This window comes from Schistocerca gregaria, unplaced genomic scaffold (assembly GCF_023897955.1).
Source record: "Schistocerca gregaria isolate iqSchGreg1 unplaced genomic scaffold, iqSchGreg1.2 ptg000634l, whole genome shotgun sequence".
Taxonomy (NCBI): domain Eukaryota; kingdom Metazoa; phylum Arthropoda; class Insecta; order Orthoptera; family Acrididae; genus Schistocerca; species Schistocerca gregaria.
The window spans coordinates 555,176-577,141 of NW_026062020.1; the positions used below are offsets into that span (position 1 = coordinate 555,176).

General features: G+C 37.2%; 1 long non-coding RNA gene across 1 annotated transcript; it reads left to right on the forward strand.

Annotated features, from left to right (window-relative positions):
- The first annotated feature begins 2,026 nt into the window (after nucleotides 1-2,026).
- On the forward strand, nucleotides 2,027-2,612 carry LOC126317529 (uncharacterized). The gene is made up of 2 exons (XR_007556690.1): nucleotides 2,027-2,109; nucleotides 2,199-2,612. It is a non-coding gene; the product is annotated as an uncharacterized LOC126317529 (long non-coding RNA).
- The last annotated feature ends 19,354 nt before the right edge of the window (nucleotides 2,613-21,966 follow it).

Below are 21,966 nucleotides of genomic sequence, written 5' to 3' on the forward strand. Positions count from 1 at the left end.
TCTATTTCACACTCAGGATATCCACTTAATCCAACACAGTTGTCATAGTGTGTCACCCAGTACACATAATGAAACACACCATGAAATGTTATTTGGAATTTTAGATTGACAAGGAATATATTCAAAATGATGTAAAATGAAAATGTTTTTTTTTAAAAAAATAACAGTTGATATGTAATTAATGTTCTTGAAAACTGTATAATCAACTTTTTGTACTAATCTGAAAATTTACAAAAAAATACCCCACCAGCACTATTTAATTTTGAAAAATAGAAACTTTTGTTACAACAGAAATCCAAGATGCTTTCAACCACATAAATCCCTGTGTAATATAACCGGTTTTTGAAATACTGGTCTGGAAAATAAGCAGTATACAATAAGCTGTCAGAGTATTTCCAACATACATAATTAAATATGTAAAATTCAATAACATTATAATTCTTTATTTTACTCACATTTCTTTTACATTTTAAATTCTTATTTTACATTTTACATTCATGGCATTTGTGTTTTTTTAGTTTACCATTTCAGATATTTGTATTTTGTTAAGTGAAAAAGATAAGTAACTCATTAGCATGATATAATATAATTAAGATCAAGATGATCTGCAAGGAAACACTTAAAACATAACATTATTTGTGTAATATACACAACAGAGGAGATAATGTGATGTCATGGGTGACTCTCTAAATATCCTGCTGCATATCTAGCAAATTTTAGTACATTGGTAAGCCTTGGTAAAGAGAATTGAATATGTGCAAGTGACTGCAGCTAGGTTGTATTGTTTCTAAAGCGAGGACTGAAATCATAATCATTTGACAGGGTTACACCTAAAAATTTTCTCAGAAAGTTCTTCCAACATTGAAAGCAATATGTGTCCCATGGCTATACCTGCTTTGAATAACACGGGTCCTTCTTGCTGACAGGAATTCAAAGATGTTAATGTGCGGGGACGCTGTAACGCACGTGGACAATGTGTGGCGTTGGGTGAAAAACTTCAGACATTCCGCACAGCTGCCGGCAGACATTGATTAGATGGGGACCCAAGGCGTACTGGTAATGATAAACAAGAAACACGCTTTAGAGTTGACGATAAACAGCGACGATTGTGTAACCACACTTCAGAACCTTAGGGAGCCAATAACGCACGCCCCCAAACGTCGTTCTTCGCATAAAGCGATCGTAAAATGAAACTGGTCTGTGGTGAATCTTGAACACTACAGCCCATTTGACTGTTACGTCTTAAGAAAGCAACATAGGCTGTTAAAGATCAAATGACTTGCGTAAACGTAACAGCTGAGCCATAAGAAAAAGCAGGGCTTGGTTCAGAAATGTCGCAGATAGGCACAAATGCATCGGCGACAGTGCAAAAAGGGAGGTGTGTAGAGGACAGTTAAGGCTATAATCTGTACTATTTCCGCTGTCGCCTCAATCACTAAACTTAATACAGGGCACTACTACTTGGTCTACCCTTGTATGAAAGTAATCAGTGACTTAAGTATTTATTTAAACTGTGCAAATGGATTTAAATTTGGAATGTGGGCTAACGCCCTATAGAAAGCTTATGGCTCGACCTTGTCCAGACATAAGTTGACTTTGTCATCAGTGAGTTGTAAAGAGATCTTCACACACCAGAAGCACTGCTACAATGAAAGAAGTGAATCATTTAGGTTAAGTATATGCCCGACTAAACGTGAAGGTATCGTCCCAAGCTCAGTAACACGGAGCTACGATGTGTGTTCGGCTTCATAACTTAGGTCTCGGGAAGACAAAACTACTTTACGATGTAGTTGAATTTACGGTTTCGTAGAAAACTACTCATAAATTAACAGGGATAGAAAATTCACTTCGTAGATCAGTAGAGCAAACCCTGATGGTAACTGAAAAAGCAGCGACAGGACGCACCTGTAATTGACAAAGGACTGCCTAAAATTCAATAAGGTGTAAATCCCTATTCAGAGGGATTCAAATGCAACGAGGAAATATCAGAGGTATCGTGCAAGACTAAATGAGCTTCATTTTTCGCAGATGCAGTACACTGGTGCTGGTATGAATCCGGCACGCTCGTTCGGACCTGCTTTCGTTACGGAATCTTGGACAAACCATTGGGTATGTATCAAATGAAAAGTGTGAAATGAATGAAGAGTTGACGACTAAGCTTTGCTTAGTATTGGTTCGGCCGTTTTTTTTTTTTGCAGGTGTACTGGGTGGGACCGTGCGTAGGCGGTGTTGCTGCGGGTATCGTCTACCAGTACTTCAGACCAGAAGAGCCTGTCGATGCATCGGAGAGTAGGGCTTCTCCAGGCCAAGCTTCTGGTGTGGCCTCGGGGGTAGCGGAACGGAATGTATAAGCACGGACCAAAAATGTAATGCTCTTGACAACATGGCATTGTCCAGTTTCTGCCTGAACTACGTGGACGAGTGTGTAAACGTAATTAAGCCTGATGTTAAGAGAATGCATACTAGAACTCGCCTATTTCGCTAGGCGTGGCAAGGACATACAATGGATGTAAAATTTTAATGTGAAACATTTACAATGTACTGAGATTTTATGCTCCAGTGTACTTTTAAATGTTGCCCACGTTCAATAAATACAGCATGTCGAAAACTAGTATCTGCTGACGGGTGGAATTAAATGCTCTTAAAGCTAGAATTTAAAAGGGAAAGGGACAAGAAAAATGTCTCACCCGACCCTTTGAAATCCCAGTACTATGGCACAATACCTCTTCCCACCCCTCCCCCTTCGTGTTCATACAACATACGAGAATATTCTTATCGTGCAGTTAAGTATGGCTGAACTTCAAGCCCATAACTCCTGCAATGCCGTGACGCATCAATGGAGTGGTGCCCACTGTGCACAGAACACACCCACGTACGTGGCAATGCGTGATATGCCCTAGCCAACAGCTGGAGGCGGCCTTGTTCATTCCCAAATAATTCAAATTAACACGACGCAATTTCGTGAAATGCCACACGAAACTTCACTTAAATCGATCGTGAAGGTATTCGACGGAACGCTCCAGTTATGTGATAATACGTCACACACATAAAGTAAGGTAGACTTGGCCAGTCTGGACCGTACTGGCCAATTCTGGCATTATTTCAATGTATTGTAAAGGCGCGTGGAGCTACCACACCGCTCTTGGCCGTGGCCGTCTTTGCAGAGCTTGGCGCAATTACTGCGAAAGTGGCACCTCAACTGGCATCACGAGGCTGAGTGGAAACCGTTCTAGCCCTCCCTCCCAGGAGAAAGTTACTGGCATTGCCCGGATCTGAACCTGGGTCGTCTAGACTGTCACGATTACCATTCACCTATGACTGAGGCGGATTTCACATGTACAGTAGGCTTCACATAGTGCCTATACAGCAATGTAACAAATGATTCAGCGGTCGCCAGCCCAGTTAGGCCATGTTTCACTGCACAACGGTGTATTATGCATCGTACTTAAAAGCCCTGAGAGTTCTGTAATAACTGAAAGTATGGGATAGTGTTGTTGGTTGTATTGTAACTTGCTTACCTGTAGCGTTTTAATTATCGTTAAGTGTAAGTAAACATAAATCTCGATACCTGCTCAACAAGAGGCAGTGGACTGCATTAGGTCGTTCTTGGAAAATTGCCCAGTGATATATTACCTGCGATCAGCTGTCCACTTGCTGGCTTAGCGGCTACTGTACTGAGACAATCTGGGCTGTTCAACTCAGGATGACTGGCATCAACAGATGACAAGTTAATAGATTTCTATGGACGAAGCTAGTTTCCTGTACTGTTCATGAATTCTCAACAGAAACCCCCCCCCCCCCTCTAAATTTCTCGGAGCAGTACTTTACACTTGCCATCAACGGTTGTGAAAGGTCTCTAGGTCTACTCGCCACCCATCTAACAGAAAATTAGCTATTGGCAGGTAAGTAGTTCTCGTCAATGTTTATGACGAATAATCAGTGAACACAAGCCTATTTACATGCAGACGAGGGGGTGGGGCTGATAGTAACATTTCACGTGAGTCCCGAAGGTGGACGTGGAGCCGTCTGGCCTACACGAACAAAGTTCTGTTAGCTCGCATCCTAAAGCTGAGCCCTTCTTGCAGATCGGGCATCGTCGTGGTCCTGTCGATATGGCTCCGTGGAACTGTTGCAGGAACGTGAGTATACTTTCCAGTGATGAGTATGTAAAATTTTTAGGGATGCCAGTAATTTACTCCACAGTTGCAATGAAAATTTAGATCAGTTTCGCGCGCTACTTAAGGAAACTTCTATTTCTAAGATAGCAAGCAAAAATAAATTTTAATTTCACACTGCTGTAATCTCTCACTTGCTGAAAGACGTAAATTCGTAGAATTTTTTTTGGCGGCAGCGGCCGTCCGGACGTTGCGGAATTAGATTTGTAATTCTATGGACAGTGATGTATCCATGCTATTTCGTAGTTAGATTTCGCAACAGTAGACGCAAAAACATTGTCCTTCAATGTGGCTGGTCAGAACTGACTCAGAATATCTTGCTTCTGTCGAAACTTAAAATAACTTCCAGTGGTAGTCCGAGTCTACTCTCAAGAGTTCAGCCAGTTAGAGCTAATAATACCGGTATTACGGGACTGTGAATACTTGCACTTAGAATAATTTTGCAGTGCTCCCAGATTTATTCACAACTAGCAGAGTACACAGCATTGCCTGGGTATGTGTTTATTCCAGTCTTCTAGTCCATCACCACCTTCAATCTCTTTCCATCTCTACAGCCTCATCTCTTCCCACCTCCTGAACTCCCTGTTCTTTACCCATTTCCTCCCTGTCCATCTCCTCCTCGCGCTTGTCTGTCCATTCTTCTTCCCTTTTTCTGTTTTTCCTCCTGCTTGTCATGGTCTCTCCCATTTCTCCACATGCCTCTTCCTTCCCTTGTCTCTGCCCTTCCCCTCCATTTTCCTATCTCTCTCTCCTTCTCTCCCCTCTCCCTATGTTCCCCTCCCGTATCTCTGTTCATGTCCTCCTCTTACCGTTGCCTATCTCCGCCTTTCCTCTAGTCCTCCCTCCACGCAGTAATACCCCAATAGACGGCTTGATTCTTACTCCTACAGTATTTCTTTCCCGATTGTAATTAATATATATATATATATACCAATTTGACTGAAATGCTTACAGCCATTTAAGATGAGCTTTCTACCCGTGGCTTTTCCAGCATACGCACATGTAATATATATTTCAAAGATATTTAATTGTATTTTACGACTGTTTGTACATATATTTCACCTGTACATCTAACGAACGTCACCCTGCAGCGTTTTTCCCCGCATCTCAATGTTTATTACGTCGCATATCCTGAACCATGTTCAGTACAATGACGTATTTTTTGCACGTAAATCCAGTGGTACATGTGACTGTCTGCAAAACCTATTATTAGTACAGTTAGTAGTAAAAAAGGTAAAAGTAATGCGTCAGTTTATCATGCAGCTGTCAGTGGTGTCATGTCTCCTGAACTATGTACCTTAAAACGATGTAGGTTTCTAAGTACATTCAGCATTATACGTGGGTACTTCCACGAAATGTTGCGCGCATTTAGTGGTAAAGAGGTAATAAATTAAATCATGCCTCATTTGGCAGTCTCAATCCATGGACTGGATAAATGTAATAAGGGATAAGCTTAGAAGTTGGACATTATGTGTACAGTTTGTTGCAAGTATACAAGTGTTGTCATTCTCAAATGCTGGATGACTACGTTATGGGTATTCTCGCGTCGTGGGCTACACTTAGTGGCGCTCTACCAAAACTACAGTTGGGTCTTTTTGGTACAGTAAATAGACAAGGTAGGAAATGGCACGCTTGCCGTCAGTGTTAATAGGACTAGTAGAGAATAACTAATGGAAAGTGTGAGAGAAACTGATCCGACGACTTCCCTTTGTTTTTTGCAAGTAATTAGAACTGCACATCTATTAGTCCATTGTGTAGTCTGTTCCGTACACTTCCAAAATGTAAACCGAATTTTTAGAAGAAATAACAATTTGTCGATCGCTTGTTTCTATATAACCACTGCAATTACTTCTGATGAAAGTACAGTTTTCATGCTCCAACATATAAAATCTATATTGCTATTGTTACGTCTCAATAGAAAGTTAATCACGTCAAAGGCAAGAGTTTCCTGTTATTAAGTATGAAACTAATTTATGAATAACAAACTAGTCTCATGTGAAGTTGACGCTTTACCGAAGCTATGTTTGATACATTGTCTTGCGTTTTTATAAACGTTGGCTTTTTAGGAAATTGCGATTTATAGCATTAGACGATGAATCTGTATTTTTTTTAAATAAAACATAACTGTCAAGTTACAAAACGAGTTTCAAATGAAACCGCGTTAAATGGTGGCACTTTAAATTTTGCTTAAGTAACAGACAGGGGGATAACTATGTAGAACAGAAATGATACGTAGGCTACACAGCCCATATACAAGGAAAAGCTAGAGAAAAAACATAGCGAGGTGTGCAGTGGTTGGTACACTAGACTCGCATGCGGGAGGACGTCGGTTCAAACCCGCGCCCTGGTCATCCCGTTTAAGGTTTCTTGTGATATCCCTAATTGGCTTCAGGCAAGTGCCGAGATGGTTCCTTTGAAAGGGCATGGCCGACATCCTTTCGCACGGAATTCAAACCATAATTCAGTTGCTGTCAAAGGATTAAAGAAAGATCAGAAATTCTCTCCAACAACACTACATGGAACTACTGTTTTGACACCAACACATAAAGTAACAGTATGACAGCACTGGGAACTACATATTGTCTCAAACGTTAAAGTGTAAACTCAAATTAGATTCTTGTAGCATAAAAAAGCTGCTGTACCTAAAAATGTCATTATCTCAAATTACTTATCTAGTATGACATTCATTGTTGAAGCCTACTATTAATGTTGTACATCGTTAACATTACACTCATTGTGGATACTCTACCACAGCGATTAAATGTCAAGAAACAAATGAGATGCCACAAAATGGCATCTGACGCTAAATGTTCACCATAATGCACTACCTTTACCTCTAATAGCTCTTATATTTTGGTGAAATACACTGATCTTTCTCTACCACAGCTGCAGGTAATTGCCGCTGCCCATCTTACAAGGTTGGAGCAGCTACTAAAGATTAACTAAAGCTAGAATTGTATATAGTTGATTTAGATTTAGTTCATGTTATCTGCTATCACATGAGGTAATGCGAATATCAAGCTTTATTTGCAGGTTTTGTTGGGTTGACATTATGAATTCCAGAACTGCTATTGATAAGGTAATATGTCGTGCCTCACCGCTTCCAGATGCTGAGGACGTGTTTAAAAGAGGTTCCTGGGATTCCTTGACACATATGAAATGTCTATAGAATTTCTCCAGCACAATGTATCGCTGTATGGACGAGATACCTCTATTTCTCATGAATGAAAAGGTTCCAAGTCATAGTAATACATTATACATGCTTCCTTGTGTGAGTTTATTTCCAATACAATCTCATGCCATATACTGAACGTATAAGAAATGTGGGCATCGTTATACCCCCATTTACTATAGCACAGTTGTGACATTGTGTATCTTGGTGCCTTTGCACGCTCTATATCAACATGAATAATTTGAGTATGAAATGAGGTATTAATCTTCTTTTAATTTTAAGGTAAAATTTCGATCTTTTATCTTCATTTAATACACAGGAATGTACATGATAAAATCAGCTACAAGAAAAGTGTCAGGAAAGTGCTCTTATTTCTGTAAACATTTGTTTATGGTTTAGCTACATTTATGCAGCACAGTAAGTATTAAGGACAATGAAAGGAATTTAAGTCCTTTATCGAGAGAAGATATGAGGTAATATAAAGGGCAAAGAACAGTCGTTTTTGAGCGAACAGATTTCTTACCACCACATGATGAGATTTTCACAGTAGTCAGATCTCCATCATCCAACACGGAATCCAGCATTGGGCAAGCAGTGCAGCCAGACATAGCCACTCGCAGTATATGTTTCATAGTGCACATCTGTTGCAATTGAAAGGGTTAAACACAGGTCATAAACTTTTCTGACAGCACTACATTGAATTGTCTCACACATTAAAATATGCACTGAAATTCGATTAACATAGCATCAGGAAGCTGCTGTACCTAAGAATAGCATTTAAATAAATATTTAGTGTTATGACCTTCATTATCTAAGCCTATTACTAATGTTAGGCTGAGGAAGCAAATGAGCAGACATAAAATAATATATGTCGCCAACTGTTTATTAGTTGGCTTCACATGCACTGTCGAATGATGTCACACATGGTGATTAATGTGGGCAAACGTGAACAGCAGATCTACCAAAAATAAAATATCTACAGGAAACAGAATGTCAGATACTTCCAATTACCTTACAGACAGAGCCAAAGACGCTAACCATGGCAGTACACAGTATTTGAAACAACTGTGAAGAGGGAATGTAGTAACAGTACCTCAGAATGTTTGTGAATATATGGCATAGCTCATTCCTAACCTCATTACACAAACGATAGCACCTACAAAAAATTCAGGACATTCAGTTAATCTAAAATGTTGTATACTACCACATGTAATACTCGACATGTTAATGGTTGAACTAGTGAGAAAGGTTACAATGCTGCATTTCACACTGAAGATTGAATAAACCAACAATGATACATAAATGAAGTAGGTTCGGGTTACTAGTGATAAGTATCCATGGTGGTCCCAGAACAGTGAAATTATACCTACACAATTCATGTGGATGACATTGCTGAAGACAATTTTGTACATTCACAAAGACCTTACATGGACCTACAATTTGGAACTAACCTATATTTTAGTGATGTAACTGGAATGAGAACTAAGGTATTTGGGCATGACATATTAAAATATGCAAATAACTGAAATGTACCTATTATAATAGAAGTGTTGCACTAAAAATGGTCTCATTTCATACAATTAAAGACATATTTGCTTCACTAGTTCATTAACAATCTTGTACACTATTAGGATGTCACTCATTGTGGTTGAGTTAGCGCAGAGTTTAAATGTCAGGAAACAAATAAGTGCCACAAAATGACATATGAGGCAAGCAATTTATTTCCTGGATTGCTCTAGCACTGTCGATTAATGCCACACAAGATGGTCTCAGTGGGCACACGTGAACAGTGCATGAACTTGAAATAAAAAGTCTACAAGTGTATTAACCATGGAGATTTCCTATTATTTTAGTCGTGGAGATAGCAACATAGAATAGTTGTAACCAATATATATGCAAAAAATTTGAAGCGGGATTGCAGTAACTGGATTACAGTTTGCTTGTTAATTTAATATAGTGCGTTCTTAACAACGTTATAGGAATGACTGTGTCTATTTAACACTCAAGATATCCACTTACTCCAACACAGTTGTCATAGTGTATCAACCCAGTACACATAATTCATCTGAATAAAAGGAATCAGGTACTACATGTGCAATAACTATCACTAGTATGCCACAAAAGAATTATTGGAACAATAGAACTAGGAATTGGCTTTGAATCACTTGTTTTGAAGACAAGTTGTAAGTTACAGTGGAAGAGAGTCAATGGGTTTATGTCTCCATCATAGAGCACACACACACAAGGTAAACTAATCTAATTTAGCAATACAACAAATTTTCTTTTCTAATCTGTTGTGGTAGATAATAACAGAGGAAATATTCAATGTTTATACTGATATACATTCAATGGAATTGCAATGTGGCAGTCATACATAAATGTATAAAACTTTGTGATCAAGATATAAACTAGTTTGTTCAAGATGGTATTCTCTGCAGTGTGAGGTGCTAATTGCTGCTGTTGATGGCTGAAGGTATTTGCTGGCACTGAATATTAAGTATACCAACATATGGTAAATATGCGCAAACAGATTTAGTACACACTCTTAGGTATGCCAGGTGGTAATGTAAATGTGAAACTTTATCTGAACATTATTTGGGTTGACATTATGAATCGCACAATTGCCATGGACGTGTGTAACTGGTTGTGATTCACCACATACAAATGCTTAGACTATGACAGCATTTAACTTCTCCGATACCTTCGTACTTATGACCTGTCTGTCGATATCGTTGTATGCACCATATCACTGTGTGGACGTGTTACATTCATTTCTTAAGAGTAGAAACGTTTCAAGTATTTGTTATAGAATACGCACATCTTCGTGAGTCTTATCATTTGCAGGAAACACAGTCTCAAAAGAATGTATGGGTTATGAAATTTGAGGATTTTTACGAGCACATGTACAGTTGCACAGGGATGAGACTGTGTATGTGTCATGTCATTCCCCACTCAATATAAAGTTGAATATCTTGATTACCAAATGAGGTACTGCTCCCATTCCTTTTTTAAATAGTGGATCGATATCTCATCTACATTTCATACACAGTAAGGCATGAGATAATAAAAAACAAATGCAATGTGTATCTAATAAGCTTACATCTCTGTAAATGGATAGAAAAAATTGTGTTTTTCTTTAATTAATTAGATACAGCATTACAAATATGAGGAAAAACGAAAAGGAACGAAGTTCTTTATCTACAGAAGATATCTGGCAGTATAAAGGGCAGAGAACAGATCTTTCTCATTGAGCAAATTTCTTACCATTGCATGACGAGTTGTTCACAGTAGTCAAAACCGCATCTCTTAGTGCAGATACCAGCGTTAGATAGTAGTACAGTGACAACAAAGCTGCGCTCGGCACGGATTTCAAACCATACTTCACTTTCTGTTAAAGATTAAAGAAAGATCAGAAACTCTCTCCATCCACACTACATGGAACTACTGTTTTGACACCAACATATAAAGTAACAGTATGACAGCACTGGGAACTACATATTAATGTCTCAAGTGTAAACTGAAATCAGATTCTTGTAGCATAAAAAAGCTGCTGTACCAAAGAATGGCATTATCTCAAATAATTTGTCTAGTACGACTTTCATTATTGAAGCCTACTATTAATGTTGTACATCGTTAACATTACACTCATTGTGGGTACATTACCACAGTGACTAAATGTCACGAAACAAATGTGATGCCACAAAATGGCACATGACGAAAAATGTTCACCATAATGCACTACCTTTACCTCTAATAGCTCTTATATTTTGGTGAAATACACTGATCTTTCTCTACTGCAACAGAAGGTAATTGCCGCTGCCCATGTTACAAGGTTGAAGCAGCTACTAAAGATTAACTAAAGCTAGAAATAGTATATAGTTGATTTAGATTTAATTCATGTTATCTGCTATCACAGGAGGTAATGCGAATATCAAGGTTTATTAGCAGATATTGTTGGGTTGACATTATGAATTCCAGAACTGCTATTGATAAGGTAATATGTCGTGCTTCTCCGCTTCCAGATGCTGAGGACGTTTTTAAAAGAGGCTCCTCGGATTCCTTGACACATATGATATGTCTGTGGAATTTCTCTAGCACAGTGTATCGCTGTATGGACGAGTTACCTCTAGTTCTCATGAATGAAAAGGTTCCGAGTAATTGTAATAGATTATACATGCTTCCTTTGTGTGAGTTTATATATAATGCAATATCATGCCATATACTGATCCGTATAAGAAATGTGAGGATTGTTATACCTACATTTACTATAGCACAGAGGTGACATTGTGTTTCTTGGTTCATTTGCTCACTCTATATCAATATGAATACTTTGAGTATGAAATGAGGTATTAATCTTCTTTTAATTTTAAGTTAAAATTTCGATCTTTTATCTTCATTTAATACACGGAAATGTACATGATAAAATCAGCTAGAAGAAAAGTGTCAGGAAAGTGCACTTATTTCTGTAAACAATTGTTTATCGTTTAGTTACATTTATGCAACACAGTAAGTATTAAGGACAATGAAAGGAATTTAAGTCCTTTATCGAGAGAAGATATGAGGTAATATAAAGGGCAAAGAAGTGTCGTTTTTGAGCGAACAGATTTCTTACCATCACAGGGTGAGATTTTCACAGTAGTCAGATCTCCATCTCACAGCACGGAATCCAGCATTGGGCAAGCAGTGCAGCCAGACATAGCCACTCGCAGTATAGGTTTCATGGTGCACATCTGTTGCAATTAAAAGAGTTAAACACAGGTCATAAACTTTTCTGACAGCACTACATTGAATTGTCTCGCACATTAAAATATGCACTGAAATTCGATTAACGTAGCATCAGGAAGCTGCTGTACTTAAGAATAGCATTTAAATAGATATTTAGTGTTATGACTTTCATTATCTAAGCCTATTATTAATGTTAGGCTGAGGAAGCAAATGAGCAGATATAAAATAATATTTGTCGCCAACTATTTATTAGTTGGCTTCACATGCACCGTCAAATGACGTCACACATGGTGATTAATGTGGGCAAACGTGAACAGCAGATCTACCAAAAATAAAATATCTACAGGAAACAGAATGTCAGATACTTCCAATTACCTTACAGACAGAGCCAAAGACGCTAACCATGGCAGTACACAGTATTTGAAACAACTGTGAAGAGGGAATGTAGTAACAGTACCTCAGAATGTTTGTGAATATATGGCATAGCTCATTCCTAACCTCATTACACAAACGATAGCACCTACAAAAAATTCAGGACATTCAGTTAATCTAAAATGTTGTATACTACCACATGTAATACTCGACATGTTAATGCTTGAACTACTGAGAAAGGTTACAATGCTGTATTTGACACAGAAGATTAAATAAACCAACAATGATACTTAAATGAAGTAGGTTCGGTGTACTAGTGTTAAGTATCTGTGGTGGTCCCAGATCAGTGAAATTATACCTATACAATTCATGTGGATGACATTGCTAAAGACAATTTTGTACATTCACAAAGACCTTACATGGACCTACAATTTGGAACTAACCTATATTTTAGTGATGTATCTGGAATGAGAACTAAAGTACTTGGGAATGAGATATTAAAATATGCAAATAACTGAAATGTACCTATTATATTAGAGGTGCTGCACTAAAAATGGTCTAATTTCATACAATGAAAGACATATTTGCTTCGCTAGTTTATTAACACTCTTGTACACAGTTAGGATGTCACTCATTGTGGTTGAGTTAGCGCAGAGTTTAAATGTCAGGAAACAAATAAGTGCAACAAAATGACATATGAGGCAAGCAATTTATTTTCTGGAATGCTCTAGCACTGTCGATTAATGCCACACAGGATGGTCTCAGTGGGCACACGTGAACAGTGCATGAACTTGAAATAAAAAGTCTACAAATGTATGAACCATGGATATTTCCTATTATTTTAGTTGTGGAGACAGCAACATAGATTAGTTGTTCCCAATATATGCAAAAAAGTTGAAGCGGAATTGCAGTAAGTGTATTATAGTTTGCTTATTAATTTAACATAGTCCGTTCCTAACAACGTTATAGGAATGACTGTGTCTATTTCACACTCAGGATATCCACTTAATCCAACACAGTTGTCATAGTGTGTCACCCAGTACACATAATTCATCTGAATGAGAGTAATCAAGTACTACATGTGCAATAACTATCACTAGTAAGCCATAAAAAAAATTATTGGAACAATAGAACTAGGAATTGGCTTTGAATCACTTGTTTTGGAGACAAGTTGTAAGTTACAGTGGAAGAGAGGCAATGGGTTTATGTCTCCATTTTAGGGCACACACACACAAGGTAAACTAATCTAATTTAGCACAGCAACAATTTTTCTTTTCTAATCTGTTGTGGTAGATAAGAACAGAGGAAATATTCACTATTTATACTGATATGCATTCAATGGAATTGCAATGTGGCAGTCATACATAAATGTATAAAAATTTGTGATCAAGATATAGACTAGTTTGTTCAAGATGGTATTCTCTGCAGTGTCTGGTGCTAATTGCCGCTGTCGATGGACCAAGGTATCTGCTGCCACTGAAGATTAAACATACCAACATATGGTACATATGAGTAAACAGATTTAGTACACATTATCACGTATCCCAGGAGGTAATGTAAATGTGAAACTTTATCTGAACATAATTTGGGTTGACATTATGAATGGTACAACTGCCGTGGACGTGTGTAACTGCTTGTCATTCACCACACACAAAGGCTTAGACTATGACAGCATTGAAGTTCTCGGATACCATCGTACTTATGACCTGTATGTAGATATCGTGGTATGCACCATATCACTGTGTGGACGTGTTATATTCATTTCTTAAGAGTAGAAACGTTTCGGGTATTTGTTATAGAATACGCACATCTTCGTGTGTGTTATCATTTGCAGGAAACACAGTCTCAAAAGAATGTATAGGTTATGAAATTTGAGGATTTTTACGAGCACATTTACAGTTGCACAGGGATGAGACTGTGTATGTGTCATGTCATTTCCCACTCAATATAAACTTGAATACCTTGATTACCAAATGAGATATTGCTCCCATTCCTTTTTTAAATAATGGATCGACATCTCATCTACATTTCATACACAGTAAGGTATGAGATAATAAAAAACAAAGGCAATGTGTATGTGTAATGTTTACATCTCTTTAAACAGATAGAAAAAATTATGTTTTTCTTTAATTAAGTAGATGCACCATTAGAAATATGAGGAAAAACGTAAAGGAACAAAATTCTTTATCTACAGAAGATATCTGGCAGTATAAAGGGCAGAGAACAGATCTTTCGCATTGAGTAAATTTCTTACCATCGCATGACGAGTTTTTCACAGTAGTCAAAACCGCATCTCTTAGTGCAGCTACCAGCGTTAGATAGTAGTACAGCGACAACAAAGCTGCGCTCGGCACGGAATTCAAACCATACTTCAGTTTCTGTCAAAGGATTAAAGAAAGATCAGAAATTGTCTCCAACAACACTGCATGGAACTACTGTTTTGACACCAACATATAAAGTAACAGTATGACAGCACTGGGAACTACATATTAATGTCTCAAGCGTTAAAGTGTAAAATGAAATTAGATTCTTGTAGCATAAAAAAGCTGCTGTACCTAAAAATGTCATTATCTCGAATAACTTGTCTAGTATGACATTCATTGTTGAAGCCTACTATTAATGTTGTACATCGTTAACATTATACTCATTGTGGATACTTTACCACAGCGATTAAATGTCAAGAAACAAATGAGATGCCACAAAATGGCATCTGACGCTAAATGTTCACCATAATGCACTATCTTTACCTCTAATAGCTCTTATATTTTGTTGAAATACACTGATCTTTCTCTACCACAACTGCAGGTAATTGCCACTGCCCATGTTACAAGGTTGGAGCAGCTACTAAAGATTAATTAAAGCTGGAATTGTATATAGTTGATTTAGATTTAGTTCATGTTATCTGCTATCACATGAGGTAATGCGAATATCAAGCTTTATTTGCAGATTTTGTTGGGTTGACATTATGAATTCCAGAACTGCTATTGATAAGGTAATATGTCGTGCCTCACCGCTTCCAGATGCTGAGGACGTGTTTAAAAGAGGTTCTTGGGATTCCTTGACACATATGACATGTCTATAGAATTTCTCCAGCACAATATATCGCTGTATGGACGAGTTACCTCTATTTCTCATGAATGAAAAGGTTCCAAGTCATTGTAATAGATTATACATGCTTCCTTGTGTGAGTTTATTTCCAATACAATCTCATGCCATATACTGATCTGTATAAGAAATGTGAGGACTGTTATACCCCCATTTACTATAGCACAGGGATGACATTGTGTATCTTGGTGCATTTGCTCGCTCTATATCAACATGAATAATTTGAGTATGAAATGAGGTATTAATCTTCTTTTAATTTTAAGGTAAAATTTCGATCTTTTATCTTCATTTAATACACAGGAATGTACATGATAAAATCAGCTACAAGAAAAGTGTCAGGAAAGTGCTCTTATTTCTGTAAACATTTGTTTATGGTTTAGCTACATTTATGCAGCACAGTAAGTATTAAGGACAATGAAAGGAATTTAAGTCCTTTATCGAGAGAAGATATGAGGTAATATAAAGGGCAAAGAACAGTCGTTTTTGAGCGAACAGATTTCTTACCACCACATGATGAGATTTTCACAGTAGTCAGATCTCCATCATCCAACACGGAATCCAGCATTGGGCAAGCAGTGCAGCCAGACATAGCCACTCGCAGTATATGTTTCATAGTGCACATCTGTTGCAATTGAAAGGGTTAAACACAGGTCATAAACTTTTCTGACAGCACTACATTGAATTGTCTCACACATTAAAATATGCACTGAAATTCGATTAACATAGCATCAGGAAGCTGCTGTACCTAAGAATAGCATTTAAATAGATATTTAGTGTTATGACCTTCATTATCTAAGCCTATTACTAATGTTAGGCTGAGGAAGCAAATGAGCAGACATAAAATAATATATGTCGCCAACTGTTTATTAGTTGGGTTCACATGCACTGTGGAATGATGTCACACATGGTGATTAATGTGGGCAAACGTGAACAGCAGATCTACCAAAAATAAAATATCTACAGGAAACAGAATGTCGGATATCTCCAATTACCTTACAGACAGAGCCAAAGACGCTAACCATGACAGTAGACAGTATATGAAACAACTGTGAAGAGGGAATGTAGTAGCAGTACCTCAGAATGTTTGTGAATATATGCCATAGCTCATTCCTAACAACACTACACAAACGATAGCATCTACAAAAAAATTCAGGACATTCAGTTAATCTAAAAAGTTGTATACTACCACATGTAATACTCGACATGTTAATGGTTGAACTAGTGAGAAAGGTTACAATGCTGCATTTCACACTGAAGATTAAATAAACCAACAATGACACTTAAATGAAGTACGTTCGGTTTACTAGTGTTAAGTATCTGTGATGGTCCCAGAACAGTGAAATTATACCTGTACAATTCATGTGGATGACATTGCTGAAGACAATTTTGTACATTCACAAAGACTTTACATGGACCTACAATTTGGAACTAACCTATATTTCAGTGATGTAACTGGAATGAGAACTAATGTATTTGGGCATGAGATATAAAATATGCAAATAACTGAAATGTACCTATTACAATAGAGGTGCTGCACTAAAAATGATATAATTTCATAGAATTAAAGACATATTTGCTACCCTATTTCATTAAAAATCTTGTACACTGTTAGGATGTCACTCATTGTGGTTGAGTTAGCGTAGAGTTTAAATGTCAGGAAAGAAATAGGTGCCACAAAATGACATATGAGGCAAGCAATTTATTTCCTGGTTTGCTCTAGCACTGTCGATTAATGCCACACAAGATGGTCTCAGTGGGCACACGGGAACAGTGCATGAACTTGAAATAAAAAGTCTGCAAGTGTATGAACCATGGATATTTCCTATTATTTTAGTCGTGGAGACAGCAACATAGATTAGCTGTTCCCAATATATGCAAAAAATTTGAACCGGGATTGCAGTAACTGGATTTCAGATTTATTGTTAATTTAATATGTTCCATTCTTAACAACGTTATAGGAATGACTGTGTCTATTTCACACTCAGGATATCCACTTAATCCTACACAGTTGTCATAGTGTGTCACCCAGTACATACAATTCATGTGAATAAGAGGAATCAAGTACTATATGTGCAATAACTATCACTAGCATGCCACAAAAGAATTGGAACAACAGAACTAAGAATTAACTTTGAATCACTTGTTTTGGAGACAAGTTGTAAGTTACAGTGAAAGGGAGGGATTGGGTTTATGTCTCCATTATAGGGCACACACACAAAGTAAACTAATCTAATTTAGCGCTACAACCATTTTTCTTTTCTAAAATGTTGTGGTAGTTAATAACAGAGGAAATATTCACTGTTTATACTGATATGCATTCAATGGAATTGGAACGTGGCACTCATACATAATTATATAACACTTTGTGATCAAGATACAGACTTGTTTGTTCATGATTGTACTATCTGAGCTGACTGGTGCTGATTGCAGCTGTCGATGGCACAAGGTATTAGCCGGCAGTGAAGATTAAGTATACCAAAATATGGTACATATGTTGAAACAGATTTAGTACACATTATCAGGTATCCCAGGTGGTAATGTAAATGTGAAACTTTATCTGAACATTATTTGGGTTGACATTATGAATTGTACAATTGCCGTGGACATGTGTAACTGGTTGTTCTTCACCTCATACACATGCTTAGACCGTGACAGCATTCAACTTCTCGGATACCTTCGTACTTATGACCTGTCTGTCGATATCGTTGTATGCACCGTATCACTGTGTGGACGTGTTACATTCATTTCTTAAGAGTAAAAATGTTTCGAGTATTTGTTATAGAATACTCACATCTTCGTGAGTGTTATCATTTGCAGGTAACGTAGTTTCAAAAGAATGTAATGGTTTTGAAATTTGAGGATTTTACAGCCACTTTCACAGTTACACAGGGATGAGATTGTGTATGTGTCATGTGATTCCCTGCTCAATATAAAGTTGAATGTGTTGATTACCAAATGAGGTATTGCTCTCATTTCAATTTTAAATATTGTATCGACATCTCATATTTCATACACAGTAAGGTATGAGATAATAAAAAAATGCAGTGTTATCTAATATCTTTATATCTCTTTAAATGGATAGAAAGAATGTGTTTTTCTTTAATTAATTAGATACAGCATTAGAAATATGAAAGAAAACGAAAAGTAACGAAGTTCTTTATCTACAGAAGATATCTGGCAGTATAAAGGGCAGTGAACAGATTTTTCTCACTGAGTACATTTCTTACCATTGCATGATGAGTTTTTCACAGTAGTCAAAACCGCATCTCTCAGTGCATCTACCAGCCTTAGATAGTAGTACAGCGACAAGAAAGCCAAGAAAGCTGGGCTCATCACGGCATTCAAAGCATTCTTCTGTTGCAGTCAAAGGATTAAAGAAAGATCAGAAATTCTCTCCAACAATACTACATGGAACTACTGTTTTGACACCAACGTATGAAGTAACAATATGACAGCACTGGGAACTACATATTAATGTCTCAGGCATTAAAGTGTAAACTGAAATTAGATTCTAGTAGCATAAAAAGGCTGCTGTACCAAAGAACGGCATTATCTCAAATAATTTGTCTAACATGACATTCATTATTGAAGCCTACTATTAATGCTGTACATCGTTAACATTATACTCATTGTGGATACTTTACCACAGCGATTGAATGTCAAGAAACAAATGAAATGGCACAAAATGGTATATGACGCCAAATGTTCACCATAATGCACTACCTTTACCTCTAACAGCTCTTATATTTTGGTGAAATACACTGATTTTTCTCTACTACAACTGCAGGTAATTGCCGCTGCCCATGTTACATGGTTGGAGCAGCTACTAAAGATTAACTAAAGCTAGAAATAGTATATATTTCCATGGTTGTTCAACAGAGACTTTCAGCATTGAAATGCGACTGAAAGCAAGAGGTTCTTTATCCTCAGTAAATTTACTTTAAGTTATTTTATCTGTTAAAGGCTTTGAACTTTCGAAATCAACTTGTTACATTGCAGTTACATTCAATTTTCTTTTACCTGTTCTAGAATTTTAGAAGATCTACCCACCCAGCTGGTGTATACACATATTTTTCAATCTCTTTTTCTTCTCTATGAGTGCGAAGTCCCTATCACAGGGTAGGTAGCTAAGACCTGTTACTAGATACTTGTGAACTATTTCCTTAACATATTGTTTTTGAATAAGTTGAAAAAAAAAACATACTAAGGATATAATATTATTTTGAGCAAAATAGTTATCAGAATACATGATTGAATTATCAGAATTTTAAGATTGTTGGAAGTACATTGAATTAAACATGATATTATTTTATCAGCACCCCGTCCTGTAGTATGTTCTGGCCATACATACACATGCACATCATCCGAAGTACAATCATGCACACAAAAGTTATAAGTCTACAACTGTCTCTTGTAGAAAACTTCACTTGTGTATAGATGGGGAGTAGGTAGAGTTTGTAGTAATTCGAATGCTATCACTTTCACAGAATTGTGGTCTTTAGAATAAGCTGTATCAGTCTTTAGATTATTATATGCCTGTTGAGCTTTTAATTGATTCAAATTTAACCCTTTTTGGACGTTAGCTCTTTTAACATATTCCTCCACATGTGAAAGTTTTATGCGCAATGATTTGCACACCTTGCATGTGTCAGTAGATAGTGAGGAAAAAGAGAGGTTGAATTTTGTGTTTTAAATATCGCTGTAAATATACTCACTAACAATATCTTCAGGATTATGTTCCTGTTTCATCCAAGTAACAGAAAGCTTATACATCATGGCTGTGTTAAGAGCTTCAGGCAAATATTTTCTGTTTGGAGCAGAAGTTCTAGAATAATGACTTTTACGCAGTGGAAAACTATTAATATGATTTACAACCAAATTGGTCTGATAATCATTAGTTCTATTGGGTCTATTTCCATGTCTTCCACGACTATCTTGTTTTGGTGTTCCCTCAGTCTGTTTCTGTGAAACTGCCCTTGGAAGTTTATTATTACAGATTTCAATCAAAGACATGATTGCCTGTTTGCTAACTCTTGTATCACTACCATCTAACGAAATATAATACTCACGGGTGTGTTGTCTCCTGCTCTCATTTCCACTTGCACCATATCTTTTTTTCACGAGGTTTACTTTCATTCACCCACTAATATATGCATTTTGTAAACTAAAGTCACACATATTCAATAAGGTTTTGAACACTGTTTCGCGTTGTTCTTCACTGAAACATGCATAACACTAGTGTTGACAACCACATCGAGGGCCTTCTTTAAGTTTGTGGATTTTCTTGTCTATTCTCCCTACATATTCTTCTCCTGGATTTCTTTTCCTCTTCTTTATATTCCTGTCCCAGGAATGTATACACCTTGCCCTTTTCATCCCACAGTTTTCAACTGTTTCTTCGTTATTTTCATTGCTTGAGACATCTCTCTCGCCCTGAATGTCAGCCATACTTGATGTTGTTACACTGACCAGAGACTGACCTCTAATTGGGTAAAATATTCCGGAGGTAAAATAGTCCCCCATTCGGAACTCTGGGCGGGGACTAGTCAAGAGGATGTCGTTATCAGGAGAAAGAAAACTGGCGTTCTACGGATCAGAGCGTGGAATGTCAGATCCCTTAATTGGGCAGGTAGGTTAGAAAATTTAAAAAGGGAAATGGTTGGTTAAAGTTGGATATTGTGGGAATTAGTGAAGTTCAGTGGCAGGAGGAACAAGACTTTTGCTCAGGTGAATACAGGGTTATAAATACAAAATCAATTAGGGGTAATGCAGGAGTAGGTTTAATAATGAATAAAAAAATAGGAGTGTCGGTAAGCTACTACAAACAGCATAGTGAACGCATTATTGTGGCCAAGATAGACACAAAGCTCACGCCTACTACAGTAGTCCAAGTTTATATGCCAACTAGCTCTGCAGATTATGAAGAAATTGAGGAGATGTGTGATGAAATAAAAGAAATTATTCAGGTAGTGAGGGGAGACGAAAATTTAATAGTCATGGGTGACTGGAATTCGTCAGTAGGAAAAGGGAGAGAAGGAAAGATAGTAGGTGAATATGTATTGGGGGGAAGGAATGGAAGAGGAAGCCGTCTGGTAGAATTTAGCACAGAGCATAACTTAATCATAGCTAATACTTGGTTCAAGAACCATAAAAGAATGTTGTATACATGGAAGAATCCTGGAGATACTAAAAGGTATCAGATAGATTATATAATGGTAAGACAGAGATTTAGGAATCAGGTTTTAAATTGTAAGACATTTCCAGGGGCAGATGTGGACTTTGACCACAATCTATTGGTTATGACCTGTAGATTAAAACTGAAGAAACTACAAAAAGGTGCTAATTTAAGGAGATGGGACCTGGATATACTGAAAGAACCAGAGGTTGTAGAGAGTTTCAGGGAGAGCATAAGGGAAC